Source organism: Choloepus didactylus, chromosome X (assembly GCF_015220235.1).
Source record: "Choloepus didactylus isolate mChoDid1 chromosome X, mChoDid1.pri, whole genome shotgun sequence".
Classification (NCBI taxonomy): domain Eukaryota; kingdom Metazoa; phylum Chordata; class Mammalia; order Pilosa; family Megalonychidae; genus Choloepus; species Choloepus didactylus.
This window is the reverse complement of record NC_051334.1, coordinates 53,235,818-53,245,483: the sequence shown is the minus strand read 5'-3', so window position 1 is coordinate 53,245,483 and position 9,666 is coordinate 53,235,818. Positions and strand designations below refer to the sequence as shown.

Here is a 9,666-nt window from a genome sequence, read left to right as displayed (position 1 = left end):
AGAGAAAAGAGAAAAAAGAAAAAACAACAGTAACAAACATCCCATACTTCTCCCTTAAATATCCCTCTTATTGACATTTACGTTTAGCAAATTGCCTTTGTTACAATTAATGAATGAACACTGCAATGTTATGTTAACAATAGGCCCTAGTTTGAATTAAATGTATTTTTCTATGTATCATCCCATTAATGTCACTTTACAATGGTAACATTTTATTATTCTCCCTCAAGTAAAAACTTTCTTAAATTTGCACATTTAATCACCATCCCTGTCCACTCTAGGTGGTTTTGTTATGTTATACAGTCCCAGTTTTAATCCTCCACCTTTCCTTCTTATATCATACATACTTATAGCCTTAGTCTTTCAACCATATTCACTCTCAGTTTTGATCATTATACTTACAATTTTGTGCTACCATTACATAATATTGTGCTATCCATTTCTGGATCCTTACAATCAATCTTGTTGAAATTCTGTACTCCTTCAGCATCAAGTGACCAAACTCTACCCTCTTTCTAACTCCTGATAACCTGTGTTCTCAACATTAAATCTCAGAGTTTCCTCATTATAGTTAGGTCATGTTAGTGACACCATACAGTACCTGACCTTTTGTTTCTGGCTTATTTTGTTCAACATAATGTCCTCAAGGTTCATCCACGTTATTACATGCTTCATGACTTTATATTGTCTTACAGCTGCATAATATTCCATTGTATGTACATACTACAGTCTGTTTATCCACTCATCTGTTTACAGACATTTGGATTTTTGCCCATTTTTAATTGAATTTTTTGTCTTCTTTTTGGTTGAGTTAAAGGATTTTTTTATATATTCTGGATATTAAACCCTTATCAGATATGTGGTTTCCAAGTATTTTGTCTCATTGAGTAGGTTGTCTTCACCTTCATGTGATGTGGTCAGTCCCTGGAGCTTCTGATGTCTGTGTGGCACCTGGGACTCAGAGCCCGAGTTTGGCAGCTATGAGTGTTGGCATTGCCCCATGAACCAACTGTTAAAGATGCTGAGAGACCAGACTTAAATTGGAGTTATGAATGAAATGTACTTGCTTGAAACTGGGGTAGATCAGACTAAAGGGTAGAGGATCATATTAACTGTGTTTTAAAACTTCAATTTCTGTGTGAGACCAAATGAAAAGATGTTAATTTGGTGCAAAATCTATGTATTCTGTAGCACACTATGTAATTTAACTTGCATGATCAGTCAATCTGAACACCATAATGACATGGAACCTTGGATAGGCAGTGAGATCTTGTTGATTTGTACAGGTTAGCATGATATCCTGATATATACCAGAGTAATTTGGGCAGAGAATAAAAATGTATTTGGAACTCCCCCTTGAGGGACTGGGAGAAAATGTGGAAATATTAAATTTCCCCAACTGGGGAATTAATGATATTCTCACAAGCATTGGGGACTACCAATTTAGAAGTCCAATTTCTCAATCTTGAGGCTTTCCTTATGAAGCTTGTTACTGCAAAGGAGAAGCTGAGTCTACTTAAAATTGTGCCTGAGTCAATGCCAGAGAACTACCTTTGTTTCTCAGATGTGGTCTCTCTCTCTAAGTCAAATCTGAAGGTAAACTCACTGCCCTCCCCTCTAGGTGGGACATGACTCCCAGGGGTGTAAACCTCCCTGGAATGTGGGACATGGCTCCCAAGGATAAGCCTGGTCCTGGCATTATGGGGTTGACAATGCCTTCTTGACCAAAAGGGGGGAAAGAAATGTAACACAACAAGGTTCCAGTGGCTAAGAGATTTCAAAAATGGTCAAGAGGCTATTCTGAGGTTGGTCTTATGCAAGCTTCAGCTAGATATTGCAAATTACCATGGTATGCCAAGCCCCAACCAGCAGTATTCCTGAAAACCCTAAAGAATACCCAGTGCTGTAACTGAGACTCTATACAACTTTCACTCCGTAAGTTATTTCTCAGAAATTTAAGACCTCCAGATTGTTCCTATGCCAGATAAGCCCTGAAATCCAGATGTACCAGTCTCTCCAAGAACATCAACCAGTTTCATCCCCCTACCCCATAATGACAGCACCCCTTTTCAACATGAAGTTTGAATAGTCATTGCCCAAATATTCCAGAAGGTTGAGAGAATGATCAAATGAGAAGGAGGAGTTGTAATGGAGAAGATAGGATTGAGCAAATGATTATGAATTCTGAATCATATATAGATATTTCTTTTTAGTCTCTAAGGTGATAGAACAGCTAGAAGGAAATACATTAAATTGTGGAACTTTAACCCATACTATACTTTGAAATTTGCTCTATAACTGCTTGTCAAACTATATTTGGAAATGTATCACTCTTCTGCATGTATGTTATATTTTAAAATAAAAATTGTTTAAAAATGAAACAGTGGAAAGCAAAACAATAGGAAAACTTATGGTGAAGTCTAAATATGAACTATTCAATATGGTAGACACTTGCCACATGTGGTTATTGAGCATTTAAATTGTGGCTAGCCTGAATTGGCATGTACTGTAAATGTGCCCTTCATAGACTGTACAAAAAATATAAACAATTTTTATAGAAAGTATGTTGAAATGATATTACTCTGGACATATGAGATTAAATAAAATATTCTATTAAATTTTTAAAAATAAATTGGCCATAGACATAAGGTCTGTTTTTGTGCCCTCAATTTGATTACATTGGTCAATATACCTATCCTTATGCCAGTACAATGCTGTTCTGACCCCTGCAGCATTGCAATATGCTTTAAAGTCAGGAAGTGTGAGTCCTTCAACTGCACTCTTCTTTTTCAAGTGTTTTTTTTTTTTTGCTATTCAGGGGCCACTTACCTTTATAAATATATTTTACTATTGGCTTTCCTTTCCTGAAAAGAAGGTTGTTGGAATTTTGCTTGGGATTGTGTTGAATATGTAAATCAATTTGGGTAGAATTGACATCTTAATTATTTATTCTTCTGATCCATGAACATGGAATGATGACCTTCCATTTATTTAGGCCTTATTTGATTACTTTTATCAATGTTTTGCAATTCTCTATGTACAAATCCTTTACATCCTTGGTTAACCTATTCCTAGATATTTCATTATTTTACTTGCTATTGAAAATGGAATTCTTTTCTTTACTCCTCAGATTGCTCATTACTAGTGTTTACAAACACTAGTGCTATTTCTGTGTTGAGCTTGTATTCCTCCACTTTGCTGAACTCATTTATTAGCTCTAGTAGCTTTGTTGAAGATTTTTGGGGCTATCTATATAAGGGACCATGTCATCTGTCCAATCTTGTAAAATACAAGTATACCCACTACTCTCCAATGAGAAGATTAAAAATATGTGTAAAGCAATTAGTACAGTGCCCTTAAAAATACAGCTATCAGAATCAACTAATAAAAGGACAAATCCCACATTCTTAGATCTCTGGGATATGATAGACACTGGAGAAGCATGCCACAAACACTGAATCCAAGGAAAAATAACCACCAAAATCAGGTATGAAATTCCTTCTGGGATTCACCAGAACAGGCCCCTCTCCCTTATTCAGTCCCATGCAGCTTGGGAGTTGTACAAAGGGAGCATGGCTGCAGTTCCTCCTGCCACAGATACAGAACATAGAGCCACTCACAACAGCAAGTTAGGACCCCACATATATCCAGGCACAGGAACCCACATCTGCAGAGACCCATGGTAGAAAACAGGAGACTGAGGAGTGCCACATACAAAATTGCATGTGGGGAAGAAAAGAGACTTGGCAGAACTGTAGGTAAGAGGTGCACACACTCATTCCAGTCTCTGCAGGAACACATCAATGCAAAATGGACTTTTCTGGATTGACACCATCTGGTTCTTAGGGGTGCTATTCTAACAAGGAAGAGATCAGAGCCAGAAAAGCCTCATGGGATAAAATGGGGGAGAGATGAACTTCTGTAAGACAGTAGTTTGAAGAACTGAAAACTGTAAAAAAAAGGGGACAACGAGTGAGGGAGAGAATTTAAACAACTCAGGAGAAAATTCTGCACACACACACATGCACACACAAAAACAGATGAAGATTCCTGGAGAAGGAACAGAGGAAACAAAGTTTTCCACTGGAGGTGAAAAAATTGCATACTAAAAGACAATCATAAAAATTGTACCACTTCTTTGGGGCAAGGATCATATGAAGAAGAGCTGATAAAATCCGAACAGTAAACATGGGCTATTCTAAAGGCCCAGAATAAGTTGGACCAAGCATAAAAGAAGACCTTTAACAAAAAGTCAGTCAACAATAAAACCCAAGGCAAGAGGGAGAAACAGACCTTCAGAGTTAACACATCAAAATAATCAGATGCCCAGACATCAGGAAAAAATTACAAACCATACTAAGGAACAGGAAGATATGGCACAGTCAAGGGAACAAACTAAAATTTCAGAGGAAATACAGAATTTGGAACAACAAATAAAACAAGTTTAAAAAAATCACCTAAATCAATTCAAGGAGATTTAGGAAAATATGTATAGAAATAAACTAATAGTGGATATAGAACTAAAGTATATTAAGAAGACAATATGTGAACATAAAAAATTTGAAAGTTTTTTAAAGCATAACAGAGAGTGGCTTTAAGATGGTGGCATAGAGAGGAGTGGAGGCTAGTGAGTCCCCCTGGAACAACTGATAAATAACCAGGAACAACTAGTAAATAATCTGGAATAACTGCAGGTGGACAAACATGACTGTCCATTCATCATACACCAATCTGAATTGGGAGGAATGCCAGACATTGCAGCACAAAATCTATAAGTAAAAACTGCAGATCCAAGCTGGTAGCACACCCCCCCACCAGGGCCCAAGCTGCAAAGCCTCATGGTGTTAGAGAGCAGCTCTCTCCTAGCAAGTGAATGCCAGCTCAGGTGACATCCAACTGGGATTCTAATTTAAAAACGTGGACTGCTCGATAAAAGCTATGAATCTCCAACAAGCAGACAGAGGCTTTGGGTGACAACTGACCTTGGAGAGCCAGAGGGTGGCCATGGACTGGCCCTGAAGGGGGCTTTCTGTCCCTGTTTTGGCTCAGTGGAGAAAGCCTCAGCCATTTTCACTTCCCAGCACTCTGACCCAGACAAGAGTGGAGATACCACAGGCAAAGAGAAACCACTCAAATGCTAATGACCTCTCCCTAGGGTGTCTACCTTCCCTAAGAGGAAAGAGGTGGGGCACAGCTCTACTACCAGCCTTCCATTCAGAACCAGATCCCAGAGCCTGGGGGAAAACAGCCACAGGCCACACCTTCTTACAACAGTCTGGAGTTACAGGCTGACAGGTGCCACTGCTAGACAGAAAAGCACAGTGACTTGAGATCTTACAGGGTGTACCAATTTTATAAGACACACACTCAGGGAAACTGGATACTGAATATTTCTTCCTTCTGGGACCTGTGCCCATTCTGGTCTTGGAAAACCTGATTGGGACCAAACAAGGAAATCATGCCTAGACAACAGAAAACTACAACCTACACTAAGAAAAATTAAGTTATGGCCCAGTCAAAGGAACAAACTTAAAGTTAAACTGAGATACAGGAACTTAAATAACTAATACTAAATCAATTCAAAAAGTTTAGGGAACATATAGCAGAAGGGATGAACTGTATAATGAAAACACTGAGCGTACATAAGGTAGAAACTGAAAGTTTGAAAAACCAACTGGCATAATCTGTGGAAATGAAAGGCACAACACAAGAGAAGAAAGGCACAATGGAAACATAGAACAGCAGATCTCAAGAGGCAGAAGAAAACAGGAACTGGAGAACAAGTCACCTGAAAGCCTACACACAAAAGAACAGATAGAGAAAAGAATGGAAAAAATATGAGCAACATTTCAGGAACTTAAGGACAAAATAAAAATGAGGAATGTATGCATCATTGGTGTCCCAGAAGGAGAAGCGAGGGGAAAGGGGACAAAAGCAATAATAGAGGAAATAATCGATGAAAATTTCCCATCTCTTGTGAAAGACATAAAATTACAGATCCAAGAAGTGCAGCATACCCCAAAAAGAATAGATCTGAATAGACCTATGCCAAGACACTTAAAAATCAGATTATCAAACATCAAAGATAAAGAGAGAATCCTGAAAGCAGCAAGAGTAAAGCAATCTATTGCACACAAAGGAAGCTTGATAAGACTGTGTGTGGATTTATCAATAGAAACCATGGAGGCAAGAAGGAAGTGGGGTGATATATTTAAGATACTGAAAGAGAAAAAGCAACAACCAAGAATCCTATATCTGGCAAAAGAGTCCTTCAAATATGAGGGAGAGCTTAAAATATTCTCTGACAAATAGACAATGACAGAGTTTGTGAACAAGATACCTGCTCTACAGGAAACACTAAAGGAAGCACTGCAGACAAAAAGGAAAAGACAGGAGTGAAAGGTTTGGAAAACAATTTGGGAGGCAGTAGCACAGCAATGTAAGCTCACTGAACAAAGATGACTGTGAGTATGGTTGAAAGAGGAAAGTTAGGACCATATGGGACACCAGAACAAAAGACAAAAGATAAATACTGGGACTGTATAACTCAGTGAAACCTAGGGTGCTCAATGATTGTAATAAAAGGTACAAATATGTTTTTACATGAGGTAGAACAAATGAATGTCAACACTGCAAAGTAATACAAATAGAGTGGGATTGGGGGAAAGTAAAATCAATGCAAACTAGAGACTATAATTTATGGAAACATTGTATTATGCTTCCTTTATTATAACAAAGGCAATATACCAAAGCTAAATGCATATGCTTTGGGGGAATAGGTGAAGGCTATGGGACCCCTGGCATTGGTGATTTTGTCTGACTCTTTATTCTACTTTAGGTTAATGCTATCTTTCCTTTTGTTGCTTTCTAGCTGTCATGTTTTTTTTTCTCTCTCTCTCTTTCTTTTTTGTTTTTCTTTTGTCTCTCTGCCTTCTTTGACTCTTCCTTCTTTGTGGAAGAAATGGAGATGCCCTTATATAGATAGTGGCAATGGTACTTAATACATAAATATGTGTCTATACAGGGAATCAATGATTGTTTACTTAGGATGGAATGTATGGTGTGTGAAAAAACTGTCTTAAAAACGGGTTGATGAAGAGACCTCGAGGGCACTATATTGACTGAAATAAGACAGACCCATAAAAGCAAATATTACAGGGTCTCACTGATATGAGCTAATTATAATATGTAAACTCATAGACATGAAATATAAGTTACCAGGACATAGAATGAGGCTAAAGAATGGGGAGTGGTTGCTTATTATGAGCAGAATGTTCAACTAGGGTGAGCTTAAATGTTTGGAAATGAACAGAGGTGATGGTAGCATGTTGTGAGAATAACTATCAGTGCTGAAAGGTGTGTGAAGGTGGTGGAAAGGGTAAGCTCAGAGTCACATATTTCACCAGAAGGAAAATTGGAGGTTAAAAGATGGGAATGTATAAAACTGTGAATCTTGTGATGGACAATGTCTGTGATTAACTGTACAAATATTAGAAATCTCTTTCATGAACTAGAACAAATGTATGATCCTATAGAAAGAAGTTAATAATAGAGAGTCATATAGGAAAAGAATATATACCTGTTGCAAACTACATACTACAGTTAGTAGTATTTTAACTGTAACAAATGTACTATACTAAAATTATGAATCAATAATTGAGAGGTATGGGAGGATTTGAGTTTCTTTTTTTGTCTTTATTTCCTTTCTGGAGTAATGAAAATGTTCTAAAAATTGAAAAAAGATTTAATTGTGGTGATGGATGCACAGCTGTATCATGGTACCATGGGCAATTGATTGTACACTTTGGATCTTTGGATAGTTGTACGGAATGTGAACACTCTCTCTCTCTCTCTCTCTCTCTCTCTCTCTCTCTCTATATATATATATATATATATATATATATATATATAGATATAGATATAGATATAGATATAGATATAGATATATAATTTTAAAAAGGATAACAGAAATTATGAAAGGAAAACACAGTAATGGAGATTAGAAATACACTAGATGTATACAACAGTAGATCTGAAAGGCAGAAGAAAGAATCAGAAAACTAGAGGACAGGACAATCAAAATCACATGGTCAGCAGAATAGATAAAGAAGGGAATAGAAAAAACTGAGCAGAGTCTAAGAGACTTGAGTGACATCATGAAGTGTACAAATATATGCATCATGAATGTCCCATAAGGAGAAGAGAAATGAAATGAAGCAAAAAACTATTTGATGAAATAATGGCAGAAAATTCAACTATTATGGGAGACATAAATATACATGTCCAAAAAGTGCAAGGTACTCCAAACAGCATCAACCATAATAGACCTGTGTGGAGACATATAATAATCAGAATGTCAAATCCAAAGATAAAGAGAGAATTTTGAAAGCAACAAGAGAAAAGTGACTTGTCACATACCAGGGATTCTCAAAAATACTAAGTGCCAATTTTTTATCAGAAACCAAGGACATAAGAAAGCAGTGGTATGATATATTTGAGATACTGAAACAGATAATCTGCAAGCCAAAAATTCTATATCTGGCAAAACTAACCACCAAACATGATGCAGAGGATAGAAGTGTAAACTCTGTGGGGATAGTTTTTTTATTTCTTTTTATGCCTGCATCTTCCAAGTTCTGATGCAAGGAGGTCGTGATTTCTGTGATGAGCTCCCAGAAAGGGAACTTGGCTCATGCAAGACCTCAGAGACACCAGAATACCTTTTGCTTCAAAAGTGACAAGTTTGATAAGAGTGTTCAAAGAACATTAGTGAAAAACTTCATGATGGAGTATGTCATAGCTGTAAAGAAGTTCTTGAATGGCTTGAAATGGCATGTAAAATACAGCAAATACAAACCATTATCAAAACCTAAAAAATATGTGTTAAATGTTTACAGAAGACAGTGAAGAATCTTATCACATAATGTGTAGACCTTGTGCCTGTGAACTTGAAGTTTGTGCTAAATGTGGAAGGAAAGAAGACATTGTTATTCCATTTAATAAAGAACCAGAAAAGACAGAAAATACTGAAAATCTAAGTTCCAACTGTAGAAGAAGCTGCAGGCAAAATGAAGAGGAAAGTGTTGGCAATTTAGATTTTGATATTGATTTAGATGATACAGAAGAAAACAAGTGGATTAATATATCTATATTAAATGTCAGTCTAAGACCATGAAATTCTGGCAAACTTTTTCCCCTCCTTTGAGGGATGTTTTAATTGCAGAAACAATTTCTTAAATGGATCTAAGACTACTTAAATTTTCTATTTCTTCTTGTACCAGCTTGATGAGTTGTTATTTTTAAGGAATTTCTTAATTTCAAAAAGCATCTCTCTGACTGCTGTATTAAGAAAGGACAGAAGAAAGGCAATGGTGGAAGTGAGGAGGTAATCTCAGTAATGCAGACAAAAAAGAGACACTTGGAATATGGCAGCATGTTGGGGGTAGTAAGAATTGATCATATGGTGGGTGTGCTTTACAGGTAGGGCCCAGAGACTTTGCTGATGAACTAGATGCAGAGTAAGAGAGAAAAAGTGTGGTCAAAGATGCTGTCAAGGTTTCTGACCTGTACAACTGAAAAGATAGGAGTGTGCATTAACTGAGTGGGGAAGACTGAAACAATTCAGAGAACTTAAAGATAAGACAGGTGAAATAATTCAGTCTGAGG

At 37.0% G+C, this 9,666-nt stretch overlaps 1 pseudogene; it reads left to right on the top strand.

Annotated features, from left to right (window-relative positions):
* Positions 1 to 8,664: 8,664 nt before the first annotated feature.
* Positions 8,665 to 9,175, top strand: LOC119522141 (annotated as a pseudogene).
* The last annotated feature ends 491 nt before the right edge of the window (positions 9,176 to 9,666 follow it).